Here is a 17,168-nt window from a genome sequence, read left to right as displayed (position 1 = left end):
TCGTATTTGTTTAGTTGCACGGCGCTGCACATTCTCAATTATGTCGATATATATATATAAACATGGATGCCATACTGATCTTCCAAACTCTAAATATCTTCGTGCGAGTGTCTTGTATAGTGGTACAAAGGTATCTGTATCTTTATACTGGAAAGCTCTTCTCAGTAGTGCAAGCATGGAATTTGCTTTATTAACTTTCTCACTTAAATGTTTTTCGAAATTTAATTCAGAGTCAATAAACAATCCAACGTATTTTTTTTTCAGTAATTTTTTGTAGTATTGTCGATTTCAGTGTACATCTTGAGTCTGATTCCGGTCCCGGTTTACCTTAATGCATATGTTTGCACTTGTCGGGTGAAACTTTAATAGCCAGGAATCACTCCATTGCGATAGTTAATTTAAGTCACTTTGTAATTGAGTTTTATTCTCTTTCTGACTAATGTGTTAAAAAATTTAGTATCATCTGTAAAGAGGTAAAAGTCGGAATCGACCAGTTTTGGTCGGTCATTTTGGAAAATAACAAAAAGTAGAGGCACAAGCTCAGATCCTTGGGGCATACTTTTCACCATGTTGATGTTCTATATATTGTTTATTGAAATGTGTTGTATTATGTCACTTAGAAAACATCGACTTAATTCTGAACTGAAAGTTCAGTGCCATATTCTCTGAGTTTGTTCCTTAGTCTTTTGTGCGGAACAGCATGAACAGTGTCTAGTGCTTTCATGTAAATAACATCGATAGATTTCCTATTATCAAAGGCTTCTAGCCATTTGTCCAATACATTTAAAATTGAAGAGATGTAGATCTGCCTAATATAAATCATTATTGACGATCAGTAAAGAATTTGTTGCTTTTCATATGTTTGACAATATGTTCACGTACCGATTACTTTACACACCACTATAGTTACTAGTAATATATTGTTTTCCTTTTTTTTAAATAGAGATAATGTGTGCTTCTTTCCATCTACTTGGAACAGTACTGTTTCTTATTGATTGGTTGAATATTATGCATAATGGTGTTGATATTGTTTCTCCTAACTCTTTGAGTATTCCTGGTGTATCCTATCTGTTGTAACATTAATAAAAAGAGCCAACACAAATACAAATTATAACAATTAAAGCAATTAAAGCAAAAAAGTTATTCCACCATGCACTTTTAGAAGATATCTTTCATTTTGTTTCGAAAGATTTTTGCACATGATATAAAACATTGAATGCACTTTCACGGTTGAATCTGTGTTATCATACACTTTTAAATGAGGGGTTTATCTTCCTTCCGATACCCCAAAGCATTTTTAATTCACAGTATTACTCTGTATTTTGCACATACCCCTACATTACACCAGAAAGAGAGAAATTAAAAAAAAAATAACAAATCCTTATTTTTGGTAGTTAGTATTAAAAATGTAAACGACACTGATACGTCTTTAATGCGTGATAAACGAAATTTTTACAAAAATGATACTCGCCCGTCAATATAGTCGACTGACAGCTTTAAAACGACGCTGGTTATATCAGTCGTTTCTAGAGTACGAGATTGCATTCATAAATATTCAGTTTAGATTTATTCCCCAGCATTTTCAATCAGATCTGGATTTTTAATATTTTTAAGATCTATATCAAATACAATTTGAAGTCCTTACAGTTTGCAATTATATTTAAACCTTTGAAAATTGGTGACGGTAGATACACATTCCTCATTATTAAGAATGCTAAGAATCTTACATTATGATATACACTGATGATTCCCACAGAAATACACCTCAGCAGAAAATTGTTTTATCAATGGGTAGTAATTATGCATCACAACTGTCCACTGATTTTTAATTTACAAAAAGCTAAATTATAATTTGTTGAATGTAGTTTCGCGAAGGGTTCTTAGTGTACCAAGTATGGCTCTTTGTGGTGTATATTCTTTTGTCTCATATTCAATTTGTTACTTTTATTTTCCCCTAATTTATTCATTCACGAAGTATGAAACATGTAGTGTGCCGTTAACACGAATGCATATAACTTAATATGTAATTCCGTTCTTATCAATTATATCATTTTGGTTAAAAGTGGACATTCTTTCAAAACTTATTTGCCATCTACATGAACTTATATACGATATACATGAGTAAACACAAAATTTCAAAACAAATGTGATATCCCTTTATTGTATGTACAAATAGTTGTGATGCAATAAACACTCCGTTGTTCATAGATTGAATCGTGTTAATCCTCACATTTCCTGGAATTTGCTTTCTTAGAATTTAACGAACTAATTATAGATTGACACTGCATTCCTTTTAAATATCACTACATTGTATTGCTACTTTACATGTTGATAAGTGTGAATACTTGTAGATAACATACGCAATACTTAAAGAAATCCTAGTTTCCTAGTTTGATCTGCATGATTTTTTGGAGTTATTTTAAAATTATATCAACTTATAGGGTACGCGTTATTTTACATGGTTAATTTTTCTTAACAAATAAAGAAATATACTTAAAATACAATATATGGATATCATCAACATAAACGTAGCCGTTTTCACCAGTGATGTGTATATAACAGTTTCTAATAAGGTAAAGTGAAAACTGAACTATTTATCATTTCCAGATTAAACTGGTGTAGCAATATTTCCCATTTGTCGAACGTTTGTATTGTTGATAGTTTAGGGGGCTCGCGGGTCTAAATCATTTTTTTTATTTATTATAGGATTTCTCTATATTTTTCTATAAATGAACTTTATCTTATACTTAATAAAAAAATGAAATAAAAAATGGGGTCACCGTTCATTTACGCTCACAATATGCCTTTAACAGTAGCAGACATTTTCGTTAATGTCCTGTTTTTCTGTTGAACTAATAGGAGAAATAGCGGTAATATGGAAATAAAAAACAACTTAATTACAGAAATCGCTTAAATTTTACAATTATTTTGTTTATGTACAGCTAATTTGAAAGCAATAATAAAAAATTATTTATCATTTTGAGTACACTCTTATTTATCAGTGGCTGTCCATATACGGTCATTTTGGTCTTCTTCCAACCTGCAGTATTCCACCATACTTTACATTTGATATTGCCTGTACCAAGTCTGGAATATAACAGTTGTTGTCTATTCGGTTGCTGTATCTTAACATTTGAGTTTGCCTTTTGATTAGATATTTTCCATTCTAAATTTCCCTGAGAGGTCAGTATTTGTTTTATTTCACTTTTTCCAAAGAGAGGTATCCGTTTGGCAGTGCCTGTTGAATCAAGAATGCAGCCATTCCTTTTTAGAATAGGGATGTTAGATTCGATGCTTTTTGTACAGAGAATACCACGCTCTTTGCACGTTAAGAACCCGTGCAAAAAGTCTTGGGGTGGGTCTATCCCTTTCCAATATACCTTATTTTCGATTGGCAGTCCAACTTTCCCCGACCATCATCCCGGGTGGCCTCTATTACAAGACTTACGTATTATATTTATTGTTATATTTTTCTTGTTCTGAAAATCTAAAAAAATGTTGCTACTGAACGTTAAGCAATCAACAATCAATTGATCAATCTACGTGTCGTGTCGGCAGCTTGTGTGTTTCATTTTTCAACTATGTTTTAGTTTATTGCGCCGTCGGGCGCCTGTCCTAATTTAGGGAAGGTGTCCGCAAACATGATTAGTACTGGCATGTTTGTATTTTTATATGCCTGTTTTAAGGCAGTAGTGTTTAAGTGGCTGCATAAGTTGTTGATTTACATTATCTTTTACTTGTATATCAGTTTGTACATAATCAGACCGTTTTTTTTTTTTTGTTTTTTTTTTGGGGGGGGGGGGTTCTTTTTAATTATCCTGCATGCATCATGAAACGGCTTTTTATAGGCTACTATGTGATATGAGATTCGCTTATTATTGTTGAAGGCTGTACAGTGACCTATAATTGATTTCGTTTTCGTTATTTAGTAACGGGGGAAATAATGACTGATGAAATAAAATATCTGCCTGAAAAGAATTATCTACAAAAGATATTTCATAGACATTTTACTTAGTCTTCAAAGTGCTTTCCATTTCTATATATGAACCTTTTGACATATACCGGTTGTAATATTTCGCATATGTAAAATTACAAAGAATGTTAATCTCATTTAGCAGTTTGGTGTTTCTGCTGTTCAGTTGTTTTCCTTTTGTAGTAAAGAACTTTCCTCCGTTTTAGAAAGTAATGCCCCGAATTATTTTTGACTATTCAACAGTGCTAGCGGTAAATTTAACTAATATTGCCTTCAAAAGTATTTCTGAAATAAAAGTCCTATCTTATCACTTATTTCAAACTCCAGAAAAAATCAAAGCTCTAAACGAATAATTTTAATAATGCTTTAAATGTAACAAATACCTTTATTTTTTATTACGAAGCGAAGCACACATTTGTGGAATCTCTATTGAAATAAGTGTTTTGAATGACTGCAATGTTTTAAAAACACCTGTTCAAGTACTATTAATGTACAAGTGACAATCTATATTACAATCTACCCAGTAGTCGAGCGTTATAGGTGCAGTTGGTGCCCATTAAAAAAAGATATACAATGAAACTGTGTTCCGTAGGCTTCAGGAAAAAAGAGAACAAAAGGTCATTTTTTTATTCCTTTTTTATTTTGAAGATGACATTCTGTAAGGGCCTACAAATTAATTCGTAACAAAACAATTGCCTCGTACAGTTTATTTTTTTGTTAATGAACAGCGATTTCCGATTTAGAGTATGTATCAAAACTTCAACAAAAATATTGTTTAGCGTAATCATCATTCTGCAAACGAACAGATTGTGATTGATTTATTTCCCTTTGAATAGTCTGTACTGTTACAAAAATATTTCTTTTTTTAAAAGAATGAAATAAAACTTTCCAGGACAAACTAATACTATTCTTTTTTTACTTTCGAAATACATAAGTATCTGATATATACGTGTTAAGACTGCTATATGTACGTTGATTTGTATCCAAGTCCTCATAGTCTCAATTAACTTTGAAAGAATGTATATATTTGTAGTATCCAAATGTGATCGTAAAAACTAATACAAACTATACAGGATCTTTAACATAGTAACCTATATTTACGAAATTTAGGAACTAGGCTGTTGGTTTCTCCAGCAGACTAAAAATCGTCTTACATATTTTCTTACTATGATGCATTCAATAAAGATCTAGTGTTTGATACTAGTAAGTATCGTAGGATATATGCTTAGTTTCCAAGTGAAGTAGTGTACATGTACATTTAAAACTTTCAAATAAAACACGTGGTTTAACAGCGCAAAAACGCTTCTGGACAGATGTAATCTTTCACACCTAACTGAAAACAACTCCTCTATCTCAACAAGATTCATACTAGACTCTGTAAAAAGTAAACAGGTAGCAGACTTCAAAGACAAGTGGTTTAACGAAATAAACAATATGCCAAAGTTTAGGACATATAAACATTTAAAAACCGAATTTTATGCCGAGCCATACGTACAAAAGCATTTAACAAGGACACAAGATCTACAATCGCTAGAATTCGCTGTGGTACTTTCCCACTAGAAGTCGAACGAGGACGCTATAGAAACATTCAAATCGAACAACAAGTATGTTAAATGTGCAATTCTGGATCTATAGAAGATAAGCAACACTTCATCTTATACTGTGATTGTTACTCTGTTTTGAGAAATAAACTATTTACTGCAATATAACCAGATGTTGCTTATCCTCTACGCATAAATGAACTTCCTCCAAATGCTGCCTTAAATGAACTGTCATCTAACAACAACAAAAGTAAAGCGAACTTTATCTTGGACTGTGATCGTATCAGAAGAGAAATTGTTCAACTATTTTACTTGAACTGTTGAATTTTTAATAATTTAGACATTCGTTCAAAACTATGTGTTATCTATTTTTCAGAATTTTGAACTTTAATTTGTCAATGCAGCGTAAGCCTATCTGGTCTATCTGGCTGGCTGTAGTGTAATATCGTATTGATATGTATCTATTGTATATATACAGGTTGCACTATAATAAATCAAAATCATTCAAATCATATAGTATGCTACTTTACATAAATTTTGCAGCTCAATGTCTATGTTGCACTTAGATTAAGCTGCCTTAAAAATAAGAAAATTTTGCAGCTCTAAGTATATGTTGCTCATAGATTTAGCTACCTTGAAAATACATAATTGGTAGTTGAAGTTAGCAACATCTATTTGACAATATTACTGGATAAAAAGGACGATGCTTTGTTTTAAATTAATCTGTTTCTTTCCTGTATCTTTTCTCGTCTTTTTCGTTAAGACAGTGTGAAGTTGGTGGATCCGAAAGTTTTCTCTTCTCCTTCCAGTAGCACGCATTAAATATGTTAAAGATATACATTATGTACATGATATCTTGATATGTAAGAAAAAAATGTGATATGGTTGCCAATGCAACAAATTTCAACTAGAAAACAAATGGCATGGAAGTTTATACCTATAGGTCACCTTTATGCCTTCAACAATGAAAACACCCAAAAAGGCATCGCAAACAAAAAAGGCCCCCAATGACCAATCATTGTTATAAATTAAGAATCTAACTTAAAGACAACATTTAAAAGAATATGTAGCGTTTAATTGATGGTTTATTTGTAACAATAAATAAAGTAATATAAAGTGTTTCATATATGAGAGGGGCATAAACTAGTACCATAAACATATAAAATGTAAATCTACTGTTTTCCTAGGAAACAACGTGATTGTTTCTAAAAAAAAAGTATTGATATTACAATATATAAACTAGGATGGTTATAATGCACTTGTTACATGATATTTATTATATAATGCTACTTTATGTAATTGTTGACCAATTATAACCAATCTATAACTACAGTTAAGTGACCTTTTATAAATCATTCATAAAGGCATATTCAACAGAAGATTTCAATATTACGAGTTATCATGCAGTTGTTTTTCCTGAAAAAGTACTGTTCTCGACCTTATAGCACAGCTTTTGATTGTTTATTTTTTTGTCCTCCGAAACACTTGTTAGTGCTGGCTTCATATTCAATAACATTCTTGTCTTTATCATAGAATTATCTAGGCATCCCAATTTTCAATTAAATGATCTGACGCACACTTTTAGATCGTGCAATAATTGAAGTATGGTGCCACACAAGTTAGGTACTATTTCATAATGTAATTTCTTGTAAAGTCATAGAATATCAAAGCTAGGGGTGCGCACTGCTTAATCCATAGTTGTGCTACTCAATTAAACTCCCCGTATCCAGCATACCGCAATCCTGTTAACGATTATAAAATGAAAAGTTGGCAGGTGGAAACAACTTTCATTATTCTAGAAACTTTTCTGTCTCGATCCTATTTTGCACTTGTAATGGTAATATTTCCTATTATAAAATACAAAACGGATTATAAACATGTGTTTATGAAATTCAATGTTTGGTGCGCTTATATTAAAAACCGAATCCGTGTTTTTGCCAGCGAGATATCAAACCCATGCCTCGGTGATATTTATACAACACCCTATGCATCGTGTCAGGGGCCCTTAATCCTCCGCAAAATACAGAGAGGTTGAACTCGCTGCAAAATGCTTAAATAATACAGTTAAAAACGTTGTTACAAAATGGGTTTAGTTCAAAATGGATCATGCAGTGTGTAAGCAACATCAACCGGTTGTGTTTTAATTACAATTGTTCAGATACTCAGTCCCGTCTATTGTTAATTTCAGATATTCATAACCTAGAACATTTTAAAAGCATGCCAATTCTTAACATTTTGCATGCTAATTTCGAGTTTTATTTGAATCACTTTCCAAATGTTTTGGTAAATCAGCATATAAAGACGTCACTTTATATCAGGCTGCTCATATGGATACGTCCATCCAATATATTTATTTATTTTGTATATGCATGTTTACTATTTCTCAGATTAAGTCAAACAATTTTTGATTCATAAATTTGCGTTTGTACACTTTAGGTCTTCCCACAGCGGGATTCGACCCCCGCAATCTGAAACATCGTGCTAACACTCCCGGCACTGTGTTCAACTCCATAGACCACTCAACAATCTAGATCAATTTAACGATATATTTCACATATATCAAAACAGTAGATTACAGATATGTAGAAAAAGTCCTAGTACAAAGTCTATATTACTAGTTTACACGACAACATATGCATGAAGAAAAAAAGTAATCGACAACCGTGTGTAAATTCAAATTCTCTTAACACCAGTTCTGCGTTTATCAAAGTCAATTGTTATCAATTTGTTTTAAGCATTTACATGAAACAGATTTGAAATCATCAATATAGTGCAAGCAGCTAAGAATTCGTAAATAAAAATGGAGGACATAAGCGTACCGATGATTTTAAGAGATATTGCTCTTAACAAAGGTCTACCTTCTTACACAAAGGATCAAAATAAACCAATTGAAAATAGAAACCTGGTGATCAACTGATTAATTGCATCGTTGACAATAATCGTACTCCATAGAAATATTTGAAAAATATTGAATTTTTCCTCAAACATTTGGAAGGCATGAAGTGTGGTATGAGATTATTATAAACTAGATACAATGGTCAGCTAACCTTTCTTGACTTGACACTTCATAATTGCGTACCATTCAATTTCCATTTTTCACTCTAGGAAATTATTAAACAAACAACATGCACCAACAACAATCAATAAAATTAAGAATGGAAATTGGGAATGTGTCAAAGAAACAACAACCCGACCATAGTGCAGACAACAGCCGAAGGCCAACAATGTGTCTTCAAAGTAGGCAGAAACTCCCGCACCCGAAGGTGTCCTCCAGCTGCTCCCTTATCAAATATGTATACTAGTTCAGTAATAATGGACGTCATACTAAACTCCAAATTATATACATTACTTAAATTAAAAATCATACAAGACTAACAAAGGTCAGAGGCTCCTGACTTCGGACAGGCGCAAACTTGCGGCGGGGTTAGATGTATTTTTGTGAGATCTCAACCCTCCTACTATACTTTTAGCCAATGTAGAAAAACAAACGCGCAACAATACGCACAGTAAAACTCAGTTTAAGATACGTCCGAGTCCGATGACAGAATATGAAACAATAGAAAATAAAGAAAATGACAATGATACATAAATAACAACAGACTACTAGTAGTAACTGACATGCCAGCTCCAGACAACACTTAAACTGATTGAAAGATCACATGAATATAAAGTAGAAGCCCTCTTGTTAGGGGTTAGTATTATACCATCATTAAATATATGAGAAGAACATAACCCGTGTCATGCCAACAATTAGTTTTAGAATAACTGTGTTTAATTCCGACGCAAAGATCTTATAAGTGAATCAATATCAAATCCAAAGTATGCAATCTTAAATGACCTGACAATATTATTGTTTCTATGTCTGTGTTTAAGTCTGTTCAAAGGTTTTATTATATTTAGAGGGGAATACTGACATGTTTGTGCTTTGTAAATAATATTATCATAAAAATCTGATATGTTGATACATATAAGAGCGAATCATACAAGTCGAGATATATAAACACCATAAAATTGTAACAAGGGAGCATCACCATCTAAAAATTGATACTAAACAATAGGAAATGCAAAATCATCTCTTTTATCATAAATTTCTGTTTTAGGCTTCCCGTTATTGATATAGATATCAAGGTCGAGGAAAGGGCAGTGGTCACTGTTAGTTTTAGCTTTATCTAAAGGAAGTTTAACATGATAAATTTCTTTAGTATACATACTGGAGTCGTCATAATTGAGAGACAATATATCATCCAAATATCTAAAAGCGTTGTTAAATTGTTGTATCAAATGTTGTTTCGATGGGTCTTTGCTGAATTTATTCATAATATGTATCTCATAACAATACAAATACAGGTCTGCAATAAGTGGTGCACAGAAAATCCCTATTAGAATTCAAATAACTTTACGACACACAGAATCCCCAAAGCGAACAAAAATATTATCATGAAAATATTCAAGCGCATGTATAATATCAAAGCATGTTCTATTGACATAGTTATTTTCTACACAAGTATCAACAAAGGTCAGTTACTGTACATTCTGAAATCTCGCGTAACAAAGTAAGTTTTGAACGGTCTCTGATGAGGTCGTGTGCTTTTCATTTATTTATCATGAATTTATCATCAGTGTCTTAATAATTTTATTTATTGTCATTGACATGATTAATGAGTTTTAATTTTAACGATTTATGTAATCTTGGCTTTGGTCTCTTAGATCCGTTTCGTTTTGATCTCATGTATTAGTCCAAATAATAATGACGTCTTTAAAGGCTAATATTATTTTTTCTTTGATGTCTTACGTAATAACGCCAAAATCATATTTGCCGTTAGACTTTGAGAGGGAATTAGCTGCTTTAATAAAACGTTTTGCTGATTTCTCCTCAATATGCTTCATTTTAGGAGTATAAAATACATGTTTGAACCAAACTCGGTAAAATGGATCTGAATTTCAGGATTATGTAAAACAAAGGTTCCGGATATTCAGGTCTGTCTAATTTTACCGAGTTTGGTGCATAACTTATTTTATAATCCCCTAAAAATAAATCAGATAAACGTTTTAAAATCAGCAGTCGACATGTTCCCGCCTTGGATGTAATTGTTACTTATTTTATTAGTACTGAAGGGATTAAATGGAAATATTTTGCACAAACAAACACATGAAAGATAGGAATTTTTATATATGCAAAAATGTTAAGTCTTCATGAAAATTCTATGGCTAAATTGGTTCTCAGAATTGAGAGCAAAATATGCTCTCAAAGTCCAACCGAAAATGGTGGTTTCAGCATTATGACGTCAATGTAATGGGTCAAAGAATTAAGAATATAGTAGCCTTTCAAGAACTCATAATTATTTGGACTATTGTGAAAAATGTATAATACTGTTATCATGGTTATATTCTTAATTATTGCTACTTTCATTACCTGCTTTGGATTCATTGTTGATATAGTTGCAATATGTGTTATTTTTTGTGCATCACAGGCTATAATAATTCTACCTATAATACAATGCAATAACACCAATGCTATGATCCCGAGAATAACCAGGAGGATTCTATAACTTCTCTTTTCCTTCAAATCTAAAATGTATAAACATATCAAACTAAGATCAATGTGGAATAAATTTAATTTTAAATTGTCATACTACTACGCAAAACAGTAAATATATAATAATTGTATTTTATTAAACGAACCGTAACAGGCTGGTAGAGCACTTTTATTTCCAACTGAAATCCTCTGATTGTTCAAACTGCATTGTACGTCTAAGTGTCCATCACATAACTTCAATTGATAAGGGCTAACAAATGATATGCTTACATTGTAGAAGTAGCCATCTCCTTCACTTATAGTTGTTGTTGTTAAAATTTTAATTTCCTACAAGCGTTACAATAAAAGGTTAAGAGCTTATTATAATGAAAACTAATACCTATTTAAGAAGACTGAATTTGGTCTATTTACACGATTTATGGAATGAATAATAAAAACGCTACAAACAACGTTCAAATTGTGTTTTTGGTATATCTCATTTTATTGTAAGAATTCAATTCAATTTTCTTTTTATTGGTTACATGTAAATGTATGCATCTCCAATAATGAATAATCTTCTATTTTCCTAAGTTGATTTTGTGACTTACATTATGAAATATTTGGCAATGTGGTATTGGAAAGATCCGCGCAAAGTAAATTATAAGAAGTCTTCTTGATGATAAATTCCATGAAGTGAATACATCATTGTCGCTTGGTACAACTATAAATAGAACAGATAAGTTAATCATAACGTGAAACACATTAACATAAGCATTCGTTAGATACCATATCGATTATTGTCTGAAACAGCATTGTGCCAAATAACATAACGTAATGAATATTAAGCAGTTACTCTACTAGGAGAAAATGAAAGGAAAATTTTTAAGCAGGGAAATCACCGTTTACAAGTTGTTGACAGAATAAGACATCTTTCAGCATTTAAGCTTTTTGAAAATCGCAATAATATAATTTTGAAAGGGTTAACTTTTTTGTTTCGTTTAGGGCCTCTACTACTATTGATTATTTACCTGAAACATTCAATACATCGGGGTCTAGTATCGAATCAAATGAAAATATGTCTGCTATGCAAGTATATGACGCACCAAAATCACTTTCATTAATATTCATGATTGTCAAAAAAGAACCTCCGATTACAGAAACTTCTGCAAACTTAGATTTGTAAAACACTAGACCATGATGAACAATTACGTCTGATTCCCTCATCCACGTAACCTTCTCCCCACAAATAGATGTTGTGTTACAAAACAGAGTGACATTTCTTCCTAAAGTGATTGATAACTCATTAATTTCCCAGAAAACTGCAACGAGATTAATAACAAAATCATATAAATTGTCATACACTAATGCATTGTAAATCTAACAATATCATAATATCTGGGGAGTGGGGGGGGGGGGGGGGGGACGGGAGCCAAATGAGGATACAAAAAACACTATAAGGTATTGTATTCACAAAAATCTTGATATCGGTAAAAATATAAATTTCGTTTTTGTACATCGTTTTGGAAAGCAAATACAAAATAAACAAAGAATAATGACTAAATTTGTATCTTTGAAAGATAGACAGTTAGATTAACTGTCACAAATTAAGGGGAACACATATTTCTGCCAGAACACAATTTCCAGTAAAAATTGAAAAGAAGCTGAAAAAATCTATATCCTGTGTTAAAGCAGGCGAAGAATGACCAAAAGAAAGCTGTATTGGTAAGAGATACACTGTTCATAGAAGGGATTATACGAACCAAGCGATGACAATGAACCAAAACAAACGGATAACAAAGAAACGTACAACAGAAATTTAACACCCAAAATCTTGAAGCAGACAGTTTATCTAATAAAAGTCCATTCATAAGTCCAACCAAACCCAGTGATTTCTACACATGGATACCAAAACAACGGAAAATTATGAAGCGAAACAGAAGTAATTCTGACGAACCTGATTCGTAAAGTCTGGCTAATATAAAATCAATGCGAAGTGCATGAACTCTATTAATATTGAGAATCTATCTTGCAAATTTTTTTCTACGCAAGTACTATCCTGAACTTATTTCACAAATACTGAAAACCTCTTTTTCGATAGACATTATCTTAGGTGTATATAAGTCAGATTATGTTGTAGATAAATCAAAAATTGAAAAAAGCATCCGCGGCCCTATGACCTTTATCAATACATTCTTTAACCTCTGCAAAGCTTAAATCTATGAACTCAAGATCATTTTCAAATGTCTGTATAGCCCAACAGACTTTCATAATATACATTATAAACATATTCTAGCATTTAGTCATTATGTTATGTTAAATACGACTGATTTAGAATAAAAATTACCTTTATGAGAGGAAATTCCCAAACTGCCCATACACACAAATATAAATAAACTCAGGATCATGTAATAATCTGTCACAGAAACCTTATTTATGTGAAATCAATAATTTTCTGTATATATAAAAGGATGTTCATCGTCAAACACTTTTTACAACTATTCATTTGATAATCATTCTTATATTTATACATTTGTATATGTATTTACATTTTTGTTGTTGGGGAAATACCATAAATAATAGAGAATTTACATATTAATAGAATTGTTAGTATGACGTCATTATCATGTGAATTGCATGACGGATATGTGTAATACACTATTATCTAAACAAAAACCACCAATATGTGTACTGTTTAAATACTTAACAGGAATACCCTTTATTGACTTTTGTTTTCGCAACGATCAGGTAATTTGCACATTGCAAAATAAGTTTCATAAATGGTTAAGTTTGTCGAAATTCGTCGTAGACAGAACAAAATGAGCATTACTGAACATTCTCCCCTAATTTATCTATCATAAAAATGTACAACATACGAAATGTAACACACACATAAAAAAGAAAAACAAAATTCTTTTATCGATCGCATTTACTATTTAAAATTAATCAAATTAAATAAACTCATCATAGATACCCGGACTAAATTTAGTATATACGCCAGACGCGCGTTTTGTCTACAAAAGACTCATCAGTGACGCTCGAATCCAAAAAAATAAAATGCCAAAAAAGTGCGAATTTGAAGAGCATTGAGGACCAAAATTCCTTAAAGTTTTGCCAAATACAGCTAAGGTAATCTATGCCTTAGGTAGAAAAGCCTTAGTATTTAAAAAAAAATCAAAAATTTGTAAACAGTATATTTATAAATATAACCATATCAATGACAATTCATGTCACCACAAAAAGTGCTGACTACTGGGTTTGTGATACCCTCCGGGAAATAAATCTCCACCGGCAGTGGCATCGACCAAGTGGTTGTAAATTGACTCATCATAGATACCAGGACTAAATTTAGTAAATACGCCAGATGCGCGTTTCGTTTACAAAAGACTCATCAGTGACGCTCGAAAAAAAAAAAGCCAAATAAAGTATGAAATTGAAGAGCATTGAGGACCAAAATTTCTAAAAGATAAAATGTTGCTTAAAAGGTTTGGAAATACACCTATTAGATGTTTCCTTACCCGGAATTTTACATTAGTCCACCTACATTTGACCAGAAAATAAATAAATTCCATTTTGTGTGTTTCAAAAAATAATGAGACCTTTTTTGTGAAGGAAGAGTTCATACAAACATAATTATGATAATATAACACAGACAAGGAGTGAGCTGTATCATTTTACTCGTAGATAGAAACGTATTTAATATAACTGTGTTTAATGAGTACATAACTATTATAGTTTCTGGTTTCCTTCAGGAATCATACAGTTGGTTTATCAACCTTAAACAAGAAGGTATTTCCAGGCTAACAATTATATCTATCAATTCGTCAAACAATTCATTTTCGCAACTCACACTAAAAACCTGGAAAAATATTATTTTTAGTGAACATTTTATTCGTTTTATAACACTAGCCACTTGGTGAATTTCCATCCCGTCATATTTAGGCGCACATATGTTTTCCAGGTGTATCCATGGTTTACACATTTGTTGTACCTGCAACATGTATTCGACTATTCAAATATAATAAAAGAATATCACAAATCCTGTTATAATTTCAAAATTGTAATTATAATGATTTTTAGATATTAACACAATTTTATCTATTCAAAATATGTATGCGATATTTTTATAGGCGGATGTACTTATTTACCTTGTTTGTTTTTGTGGGGATTTTTTGGTAGATTTATTATACAGGCATTTAAATAAACGGTTATTTGTGTTTAGAATTAAACTGATAAGGGAAATTTCCGATCATTAACTTCTATAAATAAACCAATGGCTATTTATTTATTACAAACAAAATAACCACTGTGAAAATAACAACATATATTGAAATTTAGCAGTGAATACAGATAAATTGTATGTGTAGTACGATCAATGACAAACGTGCTGTATCAGCCACCCGTGATGATATCGATATCAGCACGGTTGCAAAAGCTTTATCACACCTTTAATCTGTATGACTTTACGTCATTGATTGTAGTTACTGTTTCAAAGGCTTTATCAAAACCTTATCTGTATGACGTCATTTCAAACCTTATTTGTATGACGTTATGTCACATAAAAAAGCATATACTTGAAGTATATGTATATAATAAAGTGTATATGGTATAGCTTTTTTCAATATCACACACCGTATCAACCCTCAGAGCTCTTGGGATTATATGGGTGTATCGGATTGATACGGATGCGATATTAAAAACGCCATATGATATTCTTTATGTATGTTTTCATTCTCATAATTCACATATAACAATTACAAATACAGAACCTTATTCTTTAACATTGAAAGATGACGTATTTACTAAGAAATACTTTAATAATAAATTCGGGGTGAATTTATGTATTCCATATAGGCAGTTTGATTAACACTGTTTGTTTATCAGTATTATCTGTAAAAAAAAATTGCTCTTCCGAATAGTCCGGAAAATGGCCATTTTATATCAAAGTTCGTGTCTGTGTGTGTTACATTTTAGTCTTTTGTCGTAGTTCTCGTCTTATATTTGGTGTGTTTCCCTCACTTTTAGTTTGTAACCCGGAATTGTTTTTTTTTCCTCAATCGATTCATGGATTTCGAATAGAGGTATACTACTGTTGCCTTAAGCTTTATTTGTATTTAACAGACATTACATGGTGAATACATAACGCCTATATCAGTAAAAAACCAGATTTTTATCTCATTATAATGGTAAAGTTAAATCCGGAATAGAGATATATTTGGCTTTGTGTGGGTTATTTTCACACAAAAATTTAAAAATCTTCTTTTAGGGACTTTTTTATGATCTTTAAAATCAACATTTATTATCAATGAATGGATATATATATATATATATATATATATATATATATATATATATATATATATATATATATGTTTTATTCAGTTTTATTTTAATAGGCACTTGCATACATCATTATTTCTGAAAAAATAAAATACAATTCTTCTAAAAAAAACCTTCAAAAATCGCAATGTTGAGATAAACCACATTAAAAAAAACGGGATGGGCGATGTGTTTTTTCATTACATAATTGGGTACTCCTCCCTGAACAAAATAAGTCTCATATTGGTTTAACATCACAGAAAAAAAGTTATCATGCAAACCTAACCTTTATTAATGTCAAACTTAAATACCAAATTAAAATGCATTTAGAGTTATTTTCAAGAAATTCAATTAGAAGCGTTTCTTCAACCAAAAGATGCGAGACCGATTTTACGTGTTACGACATTCTGTCTGCAACAGTAGTTGAACAGCTGAGGTCTGGTGCTCACACTTTTCTGCCTCAGGCATATGTTACGTTAGCTGTATTTGGCAAAACTTTTAGGAATTTCGGTCCTCAGTGCTCTTCAACTTCGTACTTTATTTGGCCTTTCTACCTTTTTTGGATTCGAGTGTTACTGGTGAGTCTTGTGTAGTCGTAAAAAACGTCTGGCGTATACTGTCGATTCATTTATTTTCGTGGGTACCAATTTTCGTGGATTAAGAAAAACTTGCATATTCGCGGATATTTAATTACGTGGTTTTGCTGAAGTCTGGATACATACCTATAGAAAAATTATCATTTATTGAATATTTAGTTTCGTGGTTTGACTGTGCCCACGAAATCCACGAAAATTTGTATCCAACGAATAATAATGAATCCATA

The 17,168-nt window shown here is 31.6% G+C and overlaps 1 long non-coding RNA gene across 2 annotated transcripts; it reads right to left on the bottom strand.

Annotated features, from left to right (window-relative positions):
• Positions 1-7,124: 7,124 nt before the first annotated feature.
• LOC143043592 (uncharacterized) lies at positions 7,125-13,524 on the bottom strand. 2 transcript variants are annotated; one of them, XR_012968489.1, is made up of 4 exons: positions 13,374-13,524; positions 11,638-11,750; positions 10,928-11,082; positions 7,125-7,361 (listed from the first exon to the last, which is right to left on the bottom strand). It is a non-coding gene; the product is annotated as an uncharacterized LOC143043592 (long non-coding RNA). The 2 variants fall into 2 exon arrangements; XR_012968488.1 differs by lacking the exon at positions 13,374-13,524 and adding an exon at positions 12,058-12,206 and having other exon boundaries at positions 7,202-7,361.
• Between the last annotated feature and the right edge of the window lie 3,644 nt (positions 13,525-17,168).

This window comes from Mytilus galloprovincialis, chromosome 8, assembly GCF_965363235.1.
Source record: "Mytilus galloprovincialis chromosome 8, xbMytGall1.hap1.1, whole genome shotgun sequence".
Lineage (NCBI taxonomy): Eukaryota > Metazoa > Mollusca > Bivalvia > Mytilida > Mytilidae > Mytilus > Mytilus galloprovincialis.
The sequence above is the reverse complement of the archived record's forward strand: the minus strand, read 5'-3'. Positions and strand labels throughout refer to the sequence as shown.